Raw genomic sequence first — 9,247 nt, 5'->3', positions numbered from 1 at the left:
TGAACATATTGGATGTAACGGAACCTGAACCGAACCAAACCAAACTAAATACCCATTGAACAGACTCCTTGCCTGCTGGTGCTAGCAGTGACTCTGCTTTGACAACAGACTCTGCACAGATATCAGAGCAGGACCCTGTTCAGTCCTGTCAATCTCAAACATTTAACATTCAGGAGTCAGACCCCTAAAATAATGAGATTTTTTTAAAAAAAAGATAATCACAGTCTAAATTGGGAACAGGGTGTGTGGGGGGGGGAGGGGGGGAGATATTTGTCTTGTAAATCCTGAGCCCTTAGGGAGAGGTCCCCTGTCCACTCACCCACTCAATTCTTATTTGACAATTTCTATGGAAAAAAATTCCCCACTGGTTGCGGGACTGCCCCCTTACCTATCCTATCCCATCCCATGGGCTGGGGAAGCTGCCACTGTATCTCTCACTTGGATCTTCCTTCCCTCATCTCATCTCTGTTGCACTCATATTCTCCCTTCAGCCTCCCCACAGCCCCCCTTTCCTCTCTTTATCCATGCCTCAGTTTCCCTCTAATCCAGCTCTGTTCCCTTGAGCCCCAGAATTCTCCCCTTGTCGTCTGATTCCTGTGTATTCCCTCATCCTCCCTTCAGCGGACCCACATCCCCATGGCCCCTCCCGCTCTCTGCATCCCTGGTCACCCCCTCCTATCCCCTCACACATCCCTGGTCCCCCCTCAGGCTCTCAGAGCTCCTGGCCCCCCTTCAGCCTCCTTCTGGCTCCCACACCCCTCTGGCTCTCCAGATGTTGCTGTGCCACCCCTAATCCCACACACTCATTGCAAACAACGGGCGCTGGCACCCAGCTGCCCTCTGCACAATGCAGGGCATGGCAGCCAGCCCAGCTGGGAGCAGCCTGGGGCATCCCCCTGCCCTGCACACAGGCTGCAACCGGGCGCATCGCTCCCTGGGGAGGGGTGGTGGTGGGCAGGTCTCACCTTCTCACCAAGCGGGGCCTCCCTGGAGCAGGGCTCTGGTTCCCCAGGAGGGGTGATCGGGACAAGCCGGGGTCTCTGCACTGGGAGAGTCTCTCGGGGTGCAACGGGAATGTTCCTCCCCCGATAGGAAACTTCCCATCAGCAGCCAGGGCTCTGGGGTCTCCAGTGGCAGCAGCCAAGGCCCTGGGATGCATTGCCAACCCCAACTGTTCAAAACTCCTGAGTCCGGCTCAACAAAAATCATGAGATTGGCTTTAAAATCACGATATTATGTACAAAAAAGAATAGCTTTGCGGGTCTCTTTATTTGCCTTCTGCTTTTGGAGCCGGTAGGGTGCACTGGGGTCACAGTTTGAAGCTGTCTCCATCCCCCCGAGGGCTAGAAACTCACTTTTTCTTTAAGAATGAAACGGACTTTTTGAGGTTGTCAACACTGCTTCCGGGAATGAAGAGGGGCCCTGTCCAGGCCCTGGGATGCACTGGTCCTTTATGGACATTTCCTTCCCTCTTTTGCAGGGCTAAGCCTCTCTGCCCCCAAACCCTATTTTTGTAACCACTGCAGCTGGCTCACCCCATCTGTGGGCACTTTTATCCCTTCTGCCCCTTCCTTTTCCTGGGTTCCCCCTCTGCCATGTCTGCCAGTCCGCCACTCCTACCCCTGATTTTGCCCCCGGGGCCCCTCTCCTCCCCGGCCTCCAGTGGTTGGACCCTCCTGTGCATTAATTTGGCCCCAGCCGAGATTCTGCCCCTCCCTCTCCCCCGATTTGTCCCTCTGCCCCCCAGAAACAGCCAGGAGCTCCTCGTCAGCCCGGGGGGGGGGGGGGCAGAGTGCGGGCAGGGCGGTGTTGCCAACAGATCTCACTGCGCATCCTCCGTTCACACGAGCAGGGTCGGGGACAAGGAACACACCCAAAGCTGCAGCCGCGGATGGTGACGTGACCTCCCCCCAGCCTGTGCCCCCCCGGGCCGCAGTCCCAGCCCCGCAAGCAATGGCAGATGGCGGCTTCCCCGGGCGCAGCGGGGGGAATCGAGGTTCGCAGCCGGGGGCAGCCCGGGGTCCGGCCCAACCCTCCCCCTGCAGCCAGGGTGTAACCGGGAGGCGCAGCTCCAGGGGGAGCTCTTACCTTCCCTCCAAGCGGTGCCTCCCTGGGAGCTGCAGGGGAAAGGGGGGCCCTGGCCAGGCTGGGGTCTCTGCCCTGGGAGAGGCTCCCCGGGGAGCAGCGGGAACGTCACTGCTCCATGTTCACCGCCCCCGCCGGGACTCGGGGGTGGGGGGATCTTGCAAGGAGCGTGGGCGCCCCACAGCGCCCCGGCCCGAGAGAGTCACTCCGCAGCGAGACGGGAGCCAGCCCCGGCCGAGCAATTCACTTCCTGCAGCGGTAGTGAGAGACCCCCCCAGCGAGCTCCCACCGCCGCACGCTCCTGGGTCCTAGCGATCGCAGCGTTGCACTGCGGCCAGCCTGCCCCGGCCCAGACCGACCCTGCTGCTGCCTCCTGGGGGCCCCAAGTCCCCTGGGCACGGGCCGCTTCTCTCGGCATTAAGGGGGCACCGTGCATAGAAGCCACCGTGACAATAGGCAGACGGGAGACGTCCAGATCCCGGGCGGGGGGGCAGAGAGGGGCTTTCTATGGAGACTGGGCATTGCTCCAGAGATTCCCCAATATCAGCATCAAGGACAAGGGGTGATGGGTCCTGCTCCTACGGAGGCTGTCCAGAGGAGCACCCGGGAACACATTTCTCGGTGACCCCCCCCCCCACACACACACACACACAGCCGAGAGGCGAAGGAATGTAGTTTTTGCAGCTGGGAGTTACTGCCATAGGACTTTGAACGACCCTGAGGATGTATTTACATCTCACCCAAACAGCCCCATCCAGCTAACCAGGGGTGGAGGGATCCCATCAATTGCACCAGAAGGGGCAGGAACTAAAGGCTTTGCGCACTGGAGCGGGCACAATGTCGCGGGGGGGAGAGGGGGGCAAGCAGCAGGACAGGGACTGCCTTCAGCAAACTCCCTGTCGCTGCTTCACAGCTGGAAACAGGCTTTTGGCTGGAGGTCCCCATCAGAAGAATCCATTTCAAAGGTTCATTGGACTCTAAAAGAGACCGATCCAGCGCTGTGTTTGAACTGAACTGTTTGGTGACTCCGGGGAAAGTAACAAACTCTTGCCCATTGACTCTTTAAAGGGAGAACAACCCTTAACATTCCTTTGATGGTTCCATCACAGGCTTGGATGTTTCAGAACACACCCTCCTGGTGATTTTCTGGTCTGGGGCTGGCAGTATGAAGTCTGTTGAGCAAGGCTGTGTGCTGGAGGCCGGAGAAGTCCAGGGTTTTGCAATCAGGTACCAGGATCCAAAGTGCTGGACCGGGATCGCCCAGTACATGGATGCATACATGCTTGGTGCTTACTGTGGGTGTCTCATGCAGAGGAACACAGAGGCCAAGCCCTGGGAGGCACTCAGGGTTACAGGGTTAGAGCTGACCCAGCGCTTCACTGGTCTGGATTGCACCCCAGGATGTGGCAGAGCCTTAAATTGGGGAATCTCAGCTTTATTATTTCAGAGCCTGCAGTTCACATCTCAGCCCATACAAGGCTCCAGACAAGACCCAGAAAAAAGGATTTCAGTTTTAAATGTCCAAACACCACAAAGAGAGAATGAAAAGGAACAATTTGTGGCACAGACAAACGTAACTAACACCGCACACAGTTTGTCTGGGGGAGTGAGGGTGTTTTGCCCAAACTTGTCTACACTAGCACTTACGCTGGCAAAACTTTTGTTGCTCAGGGGTGTGAAAAAATACCCCCCTGAGTGACATGAGCTTGTGTGGACAGCGCTATGTCAGCAGAAGATGGTCTCCCACCAATCTAGCTACTGCCGCTCATTTCGGTGGCTTTATTATGTTGGTGGGAGAGCTCTCTTCCATCGACATAATGCAGCTAAACAAGCGCTTATGCCAGCAAAACTTATGTCGCTGGAGGGGGGGGGTGTTTTTTCACACCCCTGAGCGACAAAAGTTTTGCTGGCATAAGTGCTAGTGTAGACAAGACCTAATTTAAGACAGAGCAAAGAGGGTGAGACAAAGGAGACGGAGATGTTTGTTTTGGGAATGATTAGCCATTTACAAATCTCACCCCATTACTGCGGCTGGGACAAGCCAGGGTGGTCCCATTGAATTCAACAGAGATGGATCAGGGACACCAGGTATGTCTACACTGCAAATAAAGACCTGCAGCAGGGAATCTGAAAGCCCAGCTCAATTGCCCTAGCTTTCAGGCTAAAATAGCAACGTTGACATTTGAGTTCAGGCTGGAGTCTGGGCTCTGAAACCAGGAAAGAGGGGAGGATCTCAGATCCCAGCCCAAACATCTACAGTGCTATTTTTAGTCCTCTTGCAGCCTGACCCCCCCACCCCACCTTTCCCATCACTCCTCCCCATGAACCTGAGTCAGCTGCCCCAAGCTCAAAGACTCACTGCAGTGATTTTTTGTTATGTGGGGGGTTTTTTCCCCCCCAGTGTAGACATACCCTGAATGAGGCAGGGTCCTGTGTTAATGAGCTCTGCAGTGTGTGTGATCCAGTCATTAAAGATGATATAGTAAGGCACAGATACAGGGGGACTGAATTAATAGGGCCGGACATCCTTGATTCTGGCAATGCATGACTGAGGTCTGGTCTACACTAGAGAGTCTTGTCAACCAAAGTCACCTTTTTACAACAAGACAGTGGTGGTGCACACACAGCAATCACCCCCTCCCCACTGATGCAACTGCCCTGGTTTTTCAAAAAAATAAAACCACCTCGATGAGAGACATAGAGGATTCATTGCCAAACTTTTAGCGACAAAGCATCAGTGTAGACACTGCGCTTGGTTATGTAGTGTAAATGGCTTCCAGGAAGTGTCCCACAATGCCCATCCTGACCGGTCTGGTCATCAGTTTGAACTCCACTGCCTTTCAGTCATCTGCCCCTCTCCCTTTAAAGTCCCAGGAATTTTTGAAATTCCACTTTCTGCTTGGTCGCTGTGGAGGGCTCACGTCACATCTTCCCAACTGACCATGGGGGCTCCATACACCAAATGCTCTCCTGCTTGGAGCACACTGGAGCTTCTGGATCTCGTCGGCGTTTGGGGAGAGTCGACCGTGCAGTCCCAGCTCTGCTGCAGCTGAAGGAACTCTGATATCTATGGCCAGATTTCTTGTGCCGTGGCAGAGAAGGGCTATGAATGGGACTTGCTGAAGTGACATGTGAAAATCAAGGAGCTGCGGCAGGAGCACCAAAAAGCTAGGGAGTCAAATTGTCGCTCTGGTGCAGAGCCAAAGACCTGCCCCTTCTATAAGGAGCTAGAAGCCATCCTCAGTGGCAACCCCACTTCCACCACCAAGACACCCCTGGACACCTCTACAGGCAGGGGACAGTGGACACCAGACAACCCCGACAAAGAGCTGTGCACTTCCCAGCAGACAGTGAGAAAGAGGTGTCTTTTATAGTAATGAACCAATACTGTTAGTGCACTGACAATCCTGCTTCTGTTAATTTTTTATTGTGCTTCTACAGATGTGCCCTTGAGGGGAAACTCCTACACACCTGTCAAGTGCCTCCAGCTAATAAGAAAATTATTGTGGAGAAGCAAAGAGATGTTCCAAGAACTCTTCCAGTCCTCTGAGGTGGAAAAAAGGGCATGGAGACACAGTGTGATTGAACATCAAAAAATTGATAGGCAGGAGAGGAGGGAAAACCAGGAGCAAGTGATAGCACGTCATTCACAAGAGCATGATAAAAGCCAAAGGAAGCTGCTAAAGTCACTCATAACACTGCGGACAGAATTCAGGTGTGCTTCCCCCCGGCCCCCCCGCAGCCAATACAGAACTGCTTTCCATGCCCTCCCTAAATTTCACCCACACATTCCTACCACATTCCCAGCCTGTCTCGGTACCCCGTTCACTCCACCTCTTCAGACAGCTTCCAGAACAATAGCTGGACTTACAGCCAGCTATCATAGCCCACACTGCCTTCACTGCTTTCTCCTGTGAAGCACAAGGATTCTTTCCCCAAGAATCAGACAGCACAGATAATACTGAAGAGGTTTATTCATGGCACGGGGAAGACTGGTAAACAGCTTCAAATTCATGGTATTAGAATAGTCACTTATATATGCTTTTTTATCGGTTAAACAATCCATTTAAGTTTCTTCTAGCTCTTCGTTTACAGATACAGACATTGTTCCAATCAGAAAGAACAGAAGTGATCATGACAGATACAGAACATATGTACAGAGACACTCTAAATACATCAAAGAATCTATGACTACATTTGGGCATGGGGAAGGATTGGGTGGAGGAGAAGGATCCTTACAGATAGGGGGGTATGTGCCTGAGGACTTGTAAGGAATGTGCTGTTCTCATTGTGAGACAGAAACACTGAACGGACATCTGGCCTTCCGAGTTATCAGGTATTTACATTTGCCATTGTCCTTGAGGTTTTGGAATGCTTGCCTGTTAGTTATGTGAATTTTGACCTGCAGTTTGCTAGCTGAAAATTTCCTTAGGCCTAACATTCCCCTCCAGCCTAGCTTTTTGTGTGTGTTGTAAATAATTGTTATTTAATAAAGACATACTCTGTGAAGGATAAGCAATCTTTATTTGTCTCTTTCACACTGGTATACAGTGCAAGCTGGTCATAGCATGGTACAGTGCTGTTTATTGGTGTTCATTATCAAAATTGTTCCAAAAGTCCTCCCTGATTTGAATGGCCCCTTGTGTGCCCCTCTAATAGCCCTGACATCTGGTTGTTCATTGTCAGCCACAAGACGGTCTGCTACTGTGCTCCACCCAGAGGGAAACTTTTCATCCTTAGCTTCACAAATATTATGGAGCACACAGTAAGTGGCTATAACCCTGGGAATATTTTCCTCGTTTAGATCTAACCTGCCATAAAGGCATCGCCAACGAGCTTTTAATCTGACAAACGCACATTCAGCAGTCATTTGGCACATGCTCACCCTGTTATTGAAGCACTCCTTGCTCTAGATTGCCAGAATAAGGCTTCATGAGCCATGACAATAAGGGGTTGGCTGGCTCTCCCAGGATCATTATGAGCATTTCAACATCCCCCATTGGAATCTTTTGGTTTGGAAAGAAAGTCCCTGCTTGCAGCTTTCTGTACAGGCCAGTCTTCCTGAAGATGCGTGCCTCATGCACCTTTCCTGATTAACCCGCACTGATGTCAGTGAAACACGCATGGTGATCCAGAAGCACCTGCAGTACCATAGAGAAGTACCCCTTTTTATAGATGTACTCCGTCGCAAGATGGTCTGGGGCCAAAATTGGGATATGCGAAGCCACCCACTATTACTCACACATTTCCAAGACCCACAGTCCTTTCATAGCAGAATGCGATCAATGGTCCTGCACGCTTGCGATAACACAGCTCCAATGGTGGACTTCCTGACTCCAAACTGATTTGCCACCAACTGGTAGCAGTCTGGAGTTGCCAGCTTCCTGATGGCGATGCTTCTTCACCGAGAGGGCAGCTCTCATTCTGGTGTCCTTGCACCACAGGGCAGGGGTGAGCTCCACACAAAGGTCCATGAAGGTGGCTTTGTGCATTTGAAAGTTCTGCAGCCACTGCTCATCATCCCAGACCCGCACCCATGATGCAGTGTTATCCTCCCTGCCTGCCCCCACAACTCCTAGTGGCACAAGGTGGCGAGTTGCACAATTGCATAGCTACCCACAGTGCACTGCTCTCACTGTCGATGCTAGAGCAGCAACTGTGGACGTGCTTCGGTGACACAATGAGTGATGAGCAGGCACAAGCATTGCAGTTATAGGGCTTTTGATCATCACCGTAACTTGCATCAGCAACTCTCTAGTGTAGACAAGGCCTTTGTCTCTATAGTGCTTGGACACTGGCGGGGAGGTGAGTGGGGGAGGTTGTGTTTTAGGCATGAGTGAGAGATCCCAGCTGCCTAGCTTCGGCTAGTCCTAAAGGACATATGGAGCTTGCTTATAATAGAAGCTTCTGTTACCTTTTAAAACTCACGACTGTAACTCATTTGTGTGTGTATGTTTGGCTGCTTTAACCTTTTAAACTCTCATTTCCTTCTCTTAGCCAATAAATCGTTAATATATTATAACACTGGCTACAGGTGTTGTCTTTTGCTTTGTGTTTGGAGGTGCAATTCGCCTGGGTTAAATGACTCATCCTTTGGGGCTGGGAGTAACCAGAATATTGTTATGATTTTTGATGTGAGGGACCAGCCATCGCAAAGGCAGGCTTACCAGGGTGGCAAGAGAGACCAGGGTACCCCAGGGGACTGCCTGTACTGCCATGGTAAAGCTGTTATAGTGCTTGAGGAGTTCACACTTGATACTTGGTTGGTGAAATCTAATTGTAGAACACACAACCTGTCTGGGGTTTGTGCCACGGTTGGTGACAGTCAGCCCTGAGGATGGTGCTCATGTTCCTGAGCTACTTCTGACAGCCCAATCCACAATGTTAAGACACAAGAAACACAACACCTTCATTCAGGAGGTTGCATACAGTCGTCCTGCAGTTTAACGCTGTAGAATGCTTTTCCAAGAAAAGTATCTTTCTTTGTGTCCCAATTTCAAATAGAGATTTCACAATGGAAGCGAATTGTGACAGGGGTGTCCTTATGTATCATGATTTGCTACCACCGGACAAAAGGATGGGGAAAGAGGACAAGGAACAAATTGTAACAGGCGTATCCCTGACCCCATTCATCCCAACTTGCTACTCTTGGATCAGAGGATGGGAAGAGGCAGAAGCAGCAAATTGTTACGTGGCAGCAAAAGAGAGAATTACACAGATATTAATAACTGCTACCAGTAGCAAATTGGGCAGGCAATGTTACACTGGCCAGGTGAGGAGCTGCACGTAGCCCTGGGAAGCTGGGATGCAGAACTTGAGGATTTTCCTACAGACCCCTGATGAGTTAATTTGACCCTACAAATAACCAGGGGAACCTGGTGGCGTAGCACTGACAACTCCATGACCCAAACTAGGGGAGCAGACCTTGTAGGTCAGGCCTAGGGCTAGCAGCCGGTCAGCGTGCTGTGGAGAAAAAAGACCACATCTTACAAACCTCCCTGGCTCAATCTCTCAGCCGAGTGAATCTCAGACAGAATCAGTGTCACCAGGAAACACGTCCCCTGCCTCTCTGAGTTGGGCAGCCTGTCTAGAACCAGGAACCCATCACCCCAAGTTCTGGTTAATACTGGGCGCTCTCGGGAACATTCCCAAGTCTCTAAGA

This window comes from Emydura macquarii, unplaced genomic scaffold (genome assembly GCF_026122565.2).
Source record: "Emydura macquarii macquarii isolate MOO-44397 ecotype Brisbane River unplaced genomic scaffold, CSIRO-AGI_Emac_v2 contig_3231, whole genome shotgun sequence".
Classification (NCBI taxonomy): Eukaryota; Metazoa; Chordata; order Testudines; family Chelidae; genus Emydura; species Emydura macquarii.
This window is presented reverse-complemented; position numbering follows the sequence as displayed.